At 34.8% G+C, this 7,352-nt stretch overlaps 4 long non-coding RNA genes across 4 annotated transcripts in view; 3 read left to right on the top strand and 1 right to left on the bottom strand.

The window, feature by feature from the left end:
• Positions 1-7,352, top strand: part of LOC113475674 — an 18,624-nt gene that overhangs the window by 7,257 nt on the left and 4,015 nt on the right. The gene's annotated exons all lie outside the window — the stretch shown is intronic.
• On the top strand, positions 2,715-4,100 carry LOC113475671. Its single transcript, XR_003397418.1, has 4 exons — positions 2,715-2,843; positions 3,175-3,317; positions 3,593-4,038; positions 4,086-4,100. It is a non-coding gene; the product is annotated as an uncharacterized LOC113475671 (long non-coding RNA).
• LOC113475670 lies at positions 3,423-3,814 on the bottom strand. Its single transcript, XR_003397417.1, has 2 exons — positions 3,729-3,814; positions 3,423-3,654 (listed from the first exon to the last, which is right to left on the bottom strand). It is a non-coding gene; the product is annotated as an uncharacterized LOC113475670 (long non-coding RNA).
• LOC113475675 lies at positions 5,113-5,367 on the top strand. Its single transcript, XR_003397422.1, has 2 exons — positions 5,113-5,199; positions 5,269-5,367. It is a non-coding gene; the product is annotated as an uncharacterized LOC113475675 (long non-coding RNA).

Genomic DNA, 7,352 nt, shown 5'->3' with positions numbered 1-7,352 from the left:
ACATACGCCCACAATGGTAGCAGCATCGAGCCTTGAACCCATTACCTCTGGTTTACAGGCAGGCGCCCTAACCACTATACCACGGCGCCGGACAAATTTTTACAATATCGACTTTTTTAATACAATATCGACGTACACCTTTGATTACAGGATTTTCACCAAGTGAACTACTACACAATAGACAAATCCGTACCAAGATTGACGTGACCAACCTTCACCTGTTCATCTGGCTCAAAGCCATCAACTACAAACAGGACTACACCCTACAGGCCCTGCCAAAGACAACCCTTTTATCGTGGGATCCCATGTTATGCTCTGTGTTGTGGGCCTCGCAAAAGTACCCCAAGTGGACTACGGGGGTAATAGAATAAATTTTGGGTCCAAGAACTTTTAAAGTTAAGGTCGACGGAGACCATATTGTAAAGCGACACCTTGAACAAATATACCCTGTATTACAAATGTACCTACTAGTCGCCCACCAATTCGCCGATCTACCCGGCTACGTAAACAACGTGTTGTATATTGATCGCTACTGTACATGTTTACATTATGTTTTTTGTTCTATTACATGTGCCACAAAGTTACTGGAGAGGTGTTATGATATTACGTTTGATCCCCAATCTACTTTATTTGTTATAGCGCTACCATGCGATATTTTGTGAGTCACATGTTACGTTACCGAATGACATTGACAAAGATTTTGTTCTAATTCATTACATATTAAACCGTGACGTTAATACTACATTTTGATCTGTTTGGTGCGCTAACCTTTTTTCTATTTGAATAAACGACCAGAGGTCACAACACTCGCCTTTTTTTGTATTTTGGAAAATAATATTTTACCACAGAGCTTCCATCGTTTCGCTTTAAAAACTTTCTTCCACAATTTTCATTGTAGTGCTAAAAAGTGTCGGAAAATTGTAAACGTCATAGCTTTTTTGAAATAATTGGTATTTTTAAAGTCACAATATTATCGGCAGAGCGTTCCACGGTGAGAAACACACGAAGCTTTGGGGCAAACTGCTGTATGCCTTCAATAATGTCGTTTGTTTTTGGGTGCTCAACTGAGCAGGACTACATGTTTTAAAAGCCTTAAACCACTTTTTCAAGTTCCACATACGCTTGTGTGCCCATGGGCGTCGATTTCCGCCTGCCATCCCAGTTTGAATGCCCCGGGTGTTAGAGAACCTAACGCTGTATTGGCGTCGTCGCATTTACGCGATTAATTTGGTTCGAAGTAAACGTTCGTTACGGTCAAAAACGTCTCGCCGTATGGTTTTGCAACATTGGAATGGCATTATGGCGAAATACAGCTTATTGTTTCGCTGGGATTGGACTTTAAACTATAACTGGCATGCACCATACGCATGCTTTTATAAAGTATGTTGAACACGCAACAATGACGCTTTGTTTGTAATAAAAGTATACATAAAGAAAACAGGATTGTAAAAGTTGTAAACCGGACGGTGATCGGTTAAAGAGTCTAGACCACGCTCATACAAGTTGGTTTTAAATGAAAATTTACACTTAATAAATACTTATCTGTGGTAATTTTTTGTGAAAAAAATATTTAGTTTGACCAAAAAAACGTTTTAAAAAGTGCCAAAAAATGCCTATTGTTGCGTCACTCGCGGGCACTATGACGTTAATTACGTCACGATCCTTTCTAATCGATCAGCTGATTTAGGCTTTGCTGTTTGCAGCAAAACAGAGTGTACCGTCCACATAGCATTTTTTGTTACTTTTAAATTAAGAAATATGCGTAGATATTGCCGTGGCCTGATTTTAGTTTAAAATTAATGTTTTTTAAAATTGTTTGTAATCAATTCTCGAGTGGACCCATCAGATGACATTAGCACACCAGTACAAAATTGTTTGTAATCAATTCTCGAGTGGACCCATCAGATGACATTAGCACACCAGTACAGATGATTAATTATTTTTTAGACCATTCTGGAATAATACTTTTCCATAGCGTTGCTACTTTTTGTTTCCAAAATGCCCTTTATAAGTAAAGCAAATGTAAGTAACTTCATTTATTATACTAACCTGCACAAGCTGAAAGTGTACCAGTTTGTTGGAATGAGCATCACGCATCAGGACTGTCACCTCTGCCGGACGTAATATGTTTTACGTGCGTCTGTCACCCAAGCTACCAAATCGTCTTATAAACCGTCTTAATGACTAACTAAAGGCACAGTCTGTTGTAGGCGCCTTTGCGAGTAAAAAAGGTTGTTAAAGCAGCGATCTAAATGTTTTATGTTCGTCGCGTGTCCGTAATTATCAGGTAACGAAATCAATCTCTCGTGTAACAAACCTTAATAACCAAATGTTAGGCACAGGCAATAAACATGTAGATTATATTAAAGTTAAAAAGAATCAAGCAAAAGTTAAAAAAAATCAAGCAAAAAAAACTTTTTTTAATAGTAATTGTAATAAAATTATAGACACATTGTAAAAACAACTTACTGCAATCTAACCATTTCTTTCTTGGTTCGTCTTCAGGTAAAAGTGGATGTGCACAAATCACAAGTTAAGAAACGTAACAATTTGGACGCCATTTTTGTTCGAACAATTTGGCGGGAATGAGAAAGCTAGTATGTTTATGCTGTATATAGAACTGCGTTATATTGGTGTTTTGTAGCTTATATAACACTTTATGGTGTTTGCGTACTTTGTATTTCATCAGTCTGTGTATTGGTAACATGTTATCGACAATAATTGTTAGCATGGTTGAATATTTTGCTCCTAACTGCACTGAAAGCAGCAGTGAAAATGTTACGTCTTTTCTTTTTCATTGAAGTCAGAAAGAAGGAAAAGTTGGTTTGTCAACGACAGAAAAGGTGACAACTGGTTTCCAATAGCAGGCAGTAGTTTACGCGAAGTATACTTTTAAGAAAAAAGCTGTATAGGGATGTTATATGCCACTGTTGTGTATATATAAGCAAATATATAGCATATATGGGGTCAACTTTTTTACATGGGAAAGTTTAGGAATTAAGTAATAATTTAAAAGTATTTTTAGTTAGTCTTATTTATGCAAACAGCGTTTTTATTTGTGAAGCACAGCTGCTTACAGTTAGACTTTTTTGGGTTACATTATGTCAGTTTGAAAGAATTCGCAAAAATTTTAATTTGACCTACTCAATTTTTTATGTTTCTATTTTAAAACAGCCGGTACATTCCATGACCACACTGCGTGGCGAAAAGTTTACTAAATGCAACAAAAAGTGCAAAACATTCAGTATTGGAAGTTATGATCATCTTCACTTGTGGCAACTGCAACCAGGAGTTTAAGTTTCAAGTGAAGCAAGGAGGTTCTATATTTATTTTAAATATTTGGGAGTACCCAGAAGATGCATAATGTCCTCCTAATTGCCATAAATTTGTTACTTAAGGGGTATATAACGAGTGCATTGTCCTACAAGGGTATATAACGAGATTTATTTATGCAGTTTATTAACAACGTGACAAACAACGATTAGGGTTGAACAAACGAGTGTGAGGATACCAACTGAAGTTAGGTTCTGTAGATACAAAGGAAACAATATTATGAACAAAGTTTACAGATTCCTCTTTGTTATTGCTGCAGATGCTGCTGAACAAAGTGATCTGAACAGATGTCGATTGGCCCAAAAGCTTGTTATGAAAAATCTGATAAAAGAACGGTTGAGTTTTTGTAACTCAAGACGATGATGGGATTAATAAAATGTCAATAAAATACTTACACCTTCCATTTGGTTGGGAAGACTTTTTTAATGGTTTGCTCACTTTCCTGGATTTTCAAATAAATTAAGCAAGAGAAAAGTTGTTTTCATTATTGAAAACAAATTATTGGGCAATGTTACAATTTTGCAATACAGCATGTTGTTTGTACTTCATTGTAGACATTTTAATAAAATGTTTTGGCAATAATGGTTTGGCTTTAAAAATTTGCTTGCTGCATATGCGTTACTTTAGTTTAGTAGTAGTTGTGCAACATGCAGATGAAGGATTAACAATGATTTACCACATACTTGACAGTATAGAAAGCTTGATGTTATTATGGATTTGGCTTCCCATTAAAATAAATACCATTGGTTGAGATTTAAAAATTAGCATTATTAATTAAAAAACCTGGAACATTATAGAATGTTTCATTATTGAATCTATTTTTCTCAGACTGTAACTTCTTTTAAAGTTCAAGGATTAAATTTTTGTTGCCTATTTATTATTAGTAATTTAAAATCGCCAGAGCCAATGTCACCGCTCAAAGCGAATCTATGTAAAAACAGTACACACATATTCAACATCATTAAAAAACTTCATATACATACACTACTGATATCTGATGCTACTATTATATGCCTATTTAATAGCGTACTTTACTGGGTTATTCGTATTTTGGCTATAAAATAACATAGTTTTGGTTCCTGCCCTATTAAAATGCTAAAAATGTCTCTGTAAATGCCTAATTCGTCTGTAAAGAAGACATTTTGCATATATTTCGCAGTATCGCCATCATCAGCTGTACAGCTGCTCGAACAAAAATGGCGTCCATGCACTCGTAAACAATAGACAAGTTAGTTGCTTAACTTGTGATTTCTATGGACTTTGGGATAAATAAGGCTATCATGAACATGTACATTCGGTGTGGTTCAGGATTGACTTCCATTTGTCCACAATCAATTCTCCAGTGGATCCATCAGATGACATAGCACACCAGTACAGATGATTAATTATTTTTTTAGACCATTCTTGAATAATACTTTTCCATAGCGTTGCTACTTTTTGTTTCATTGCTCTGTAAACAAAATGCCATTTATGAGTAAAGCAAATGTAAGTAACTTCATTTATTATACTAACCTGCACAAGCTGAAAGTGTACCAGTTTGTTGGATTGAGCATCAAGCTGTATGCCTGTATTTCGCACTGTGACCAGGACTGTCACATCTGCCATCCCCACATATAACCAGATCATTACTTCTTGTTCTAGGTTCTTGCAAGATTGTCTGCTGTTCTTTTATTCACACATAATGTACTATGGGCTGAATAATGTTAGAAAATGCCTTATAAAAGTTGTCTGCGAAATCTCTGCAATGTTGATGGATTTGAACAACCGTACAGCTTTTGTATATATAATAAGCCATTACATGCAATACCACAAGATAAAAGCAAGTTTCCAACAGGGGCATTTCGTATTAATGGTTGACCACTTCCGGTAAAAAGGAACACTTGGTACATGCTTGTTCCACTTTAATAAAGGATCCTCTTTTATTTTTAACTACAGATTGACATTCTCCGGTGCATAACGGGCAGGTGGCAATCAATTCCATGAGATTACTATTAAACACAATGAACTTTTCTTCTTGAATTGGGCCAGCATCTTTAAAAGATGTGTCACTGGAAAATACATTTCAATGCCTTTTGAAAATATAGTAAAGTAAATTTAATCAGAAAAAAATCACTAGTGTTAAGAACTGTACATTGGTAAATATATGCAAACTATTGTACCCTGGAAAAATGTCGATGTTGCTTCCGTTCGTGGAGGCATCTTCAGGAACAAATGTTGGGTCTGTAATTTCATCATCAATGTATGTCATACGTTTTTGGCAGCTTTAAAATCTCATTTTTAAACGTTCATATTTTTTAAATTAAAGCTTATTTTATAAACTAGCTTTTAATTAATCATTAATAGACCAATAGTCACAAATATTCGTATTCCTGCCCAAAACCATTTCGCAAAGGTAACTTTAAATGCAGATGTTGTTTAAGAAACAAAAATAACTATTAACAATCTGAATCCGGTTAAGTTACAAAAACTAATTCTCCACCAAGCTTGGTAGGCTATTTTAAATGGTTTTCCTATTCACTGCTATCATTTGATCCCATTGATCACTAACAAGTAACTCCCCAAGCCGAAACTGCCCAACTTTTAAGCCACAATGATTTGTATTCCTGCCCAAATCAGAAAGGATATTTCTTTGCTCCGATACAAGTCTCTTGTTTAAATAAGTTTGCTTCATACAAGTTGATTTTACAATTAAACATAATTTATATACCCATTTCAGACTGTTCGGAACGCACAATATAGCTCCAAACCCTCCGGAACAAAATATTTAAATTATAAGACGAAAGACATTTTTTGGGTTCATCTGAAATCTTTTTACAGCATTGAAACATCATCACAACTACACAAGACAAAACTCACCAATGTTTGTATGCAGCTTAACCCATTTGCAAAAGTATTAGGTTTACTTTGAGTGTCTTCTATACTCACAACATTTATCTGATTTGTAGATGAGAGTGGGTCTAGCAAGAGATACTCTTAGTCTTAGAGTGGCATATGCTTTGGAAGATGTTCCTGGATCTAAGGGCGCACAAGGTTGTTTGATAAGTAAAAATACTATATAGTAGGGTGGGGGGAGATGGGACACCTATTCATTTTATTTTCTCGTCCCATTTGGTAGTAAACAAAGAACATTTAACAAATTCATAAACCGTATCTTACGACTCCCACAGACCGTTGTTAATTGTTTAAAACACGGTCAGGACATATGGATTTTATGTGCTAAATGTGTCGCATCTTCCCCCACCCTAGTATATATATATGAAAAGATATATATAATATAAGTGAACTGATTACCGATTGTTTGCAGATGGTTCAACATAGTTACATGTGGTGTAATGAACCCAATAAGATCCTGTGACGATGAACGACTGATTTGGCTGAAAAATCAATTTCGGAAATATTTGTTAGATTGGCGGGTAAACTATTTTGTTTTAACTAGGATGGCACCATGAAAGTACAGTTTTATCTAAATTTGAACGGAATGAAGTTGACATTGCATCCGGGAACGAAAAAAGGATCCCTGCAAAACGAACGTATGATGGGTTATACCTATTGTTTACAACGACAAACATCGTTCATCTCACAAAACATTTGTTGCAAAATGTAATTGAATATCTATGTCTAAAAACCTTGCCCCAAGATGTCTTAAAAGCTGCATTTGTAAACCTGGTAAGAAATTTATATTTAAAAATATAAATGGTTATATAACTTGACAACAAGTTTTACAAGCCACACTAAAAATTTTTGAAATCTGTAAAAAAATAAAACAGAATAAATAACAAATTAAAATTTAAAGTTTATGAAATATTACAACAAGTTTTAAGCCACATTAAAAGTTTCAGAAATCTGTAAAAAAAATAAAACAGAATTAGGATCAAATTAAAATTTAAGAATTAATAACGTTTATTATACTTCAGAGATCAAACATGAAAGGAAATACAAACCCGGATGTGCACAAGTGAGCTACGGTGTGTCTGCAATCAAACAAAGAATTATTATTAAAAAAGTTAAAGGCGGCAACT

Source organism: Ciona intestinalis, unplaced genomic scaffold, assembly GCF_000224145.3.
Source record: "Ciona intestinalis unplaced genomic scaffold, KH HT001128.1, whole genome shotgun sequence".
In the NCBI taxonomy this organism is placed as follows: Eukaryota; Metazoa; Chordata; class Ascidiacea; order Phlebobranchia; family Cionidae; genus Ciona; species Ciona intestinalis.
The sequence above is the reverse complement of the archived record's forward strand: the minus strand, read 5'-3'. Positions and strand labels throughout refer to the sequence as shown.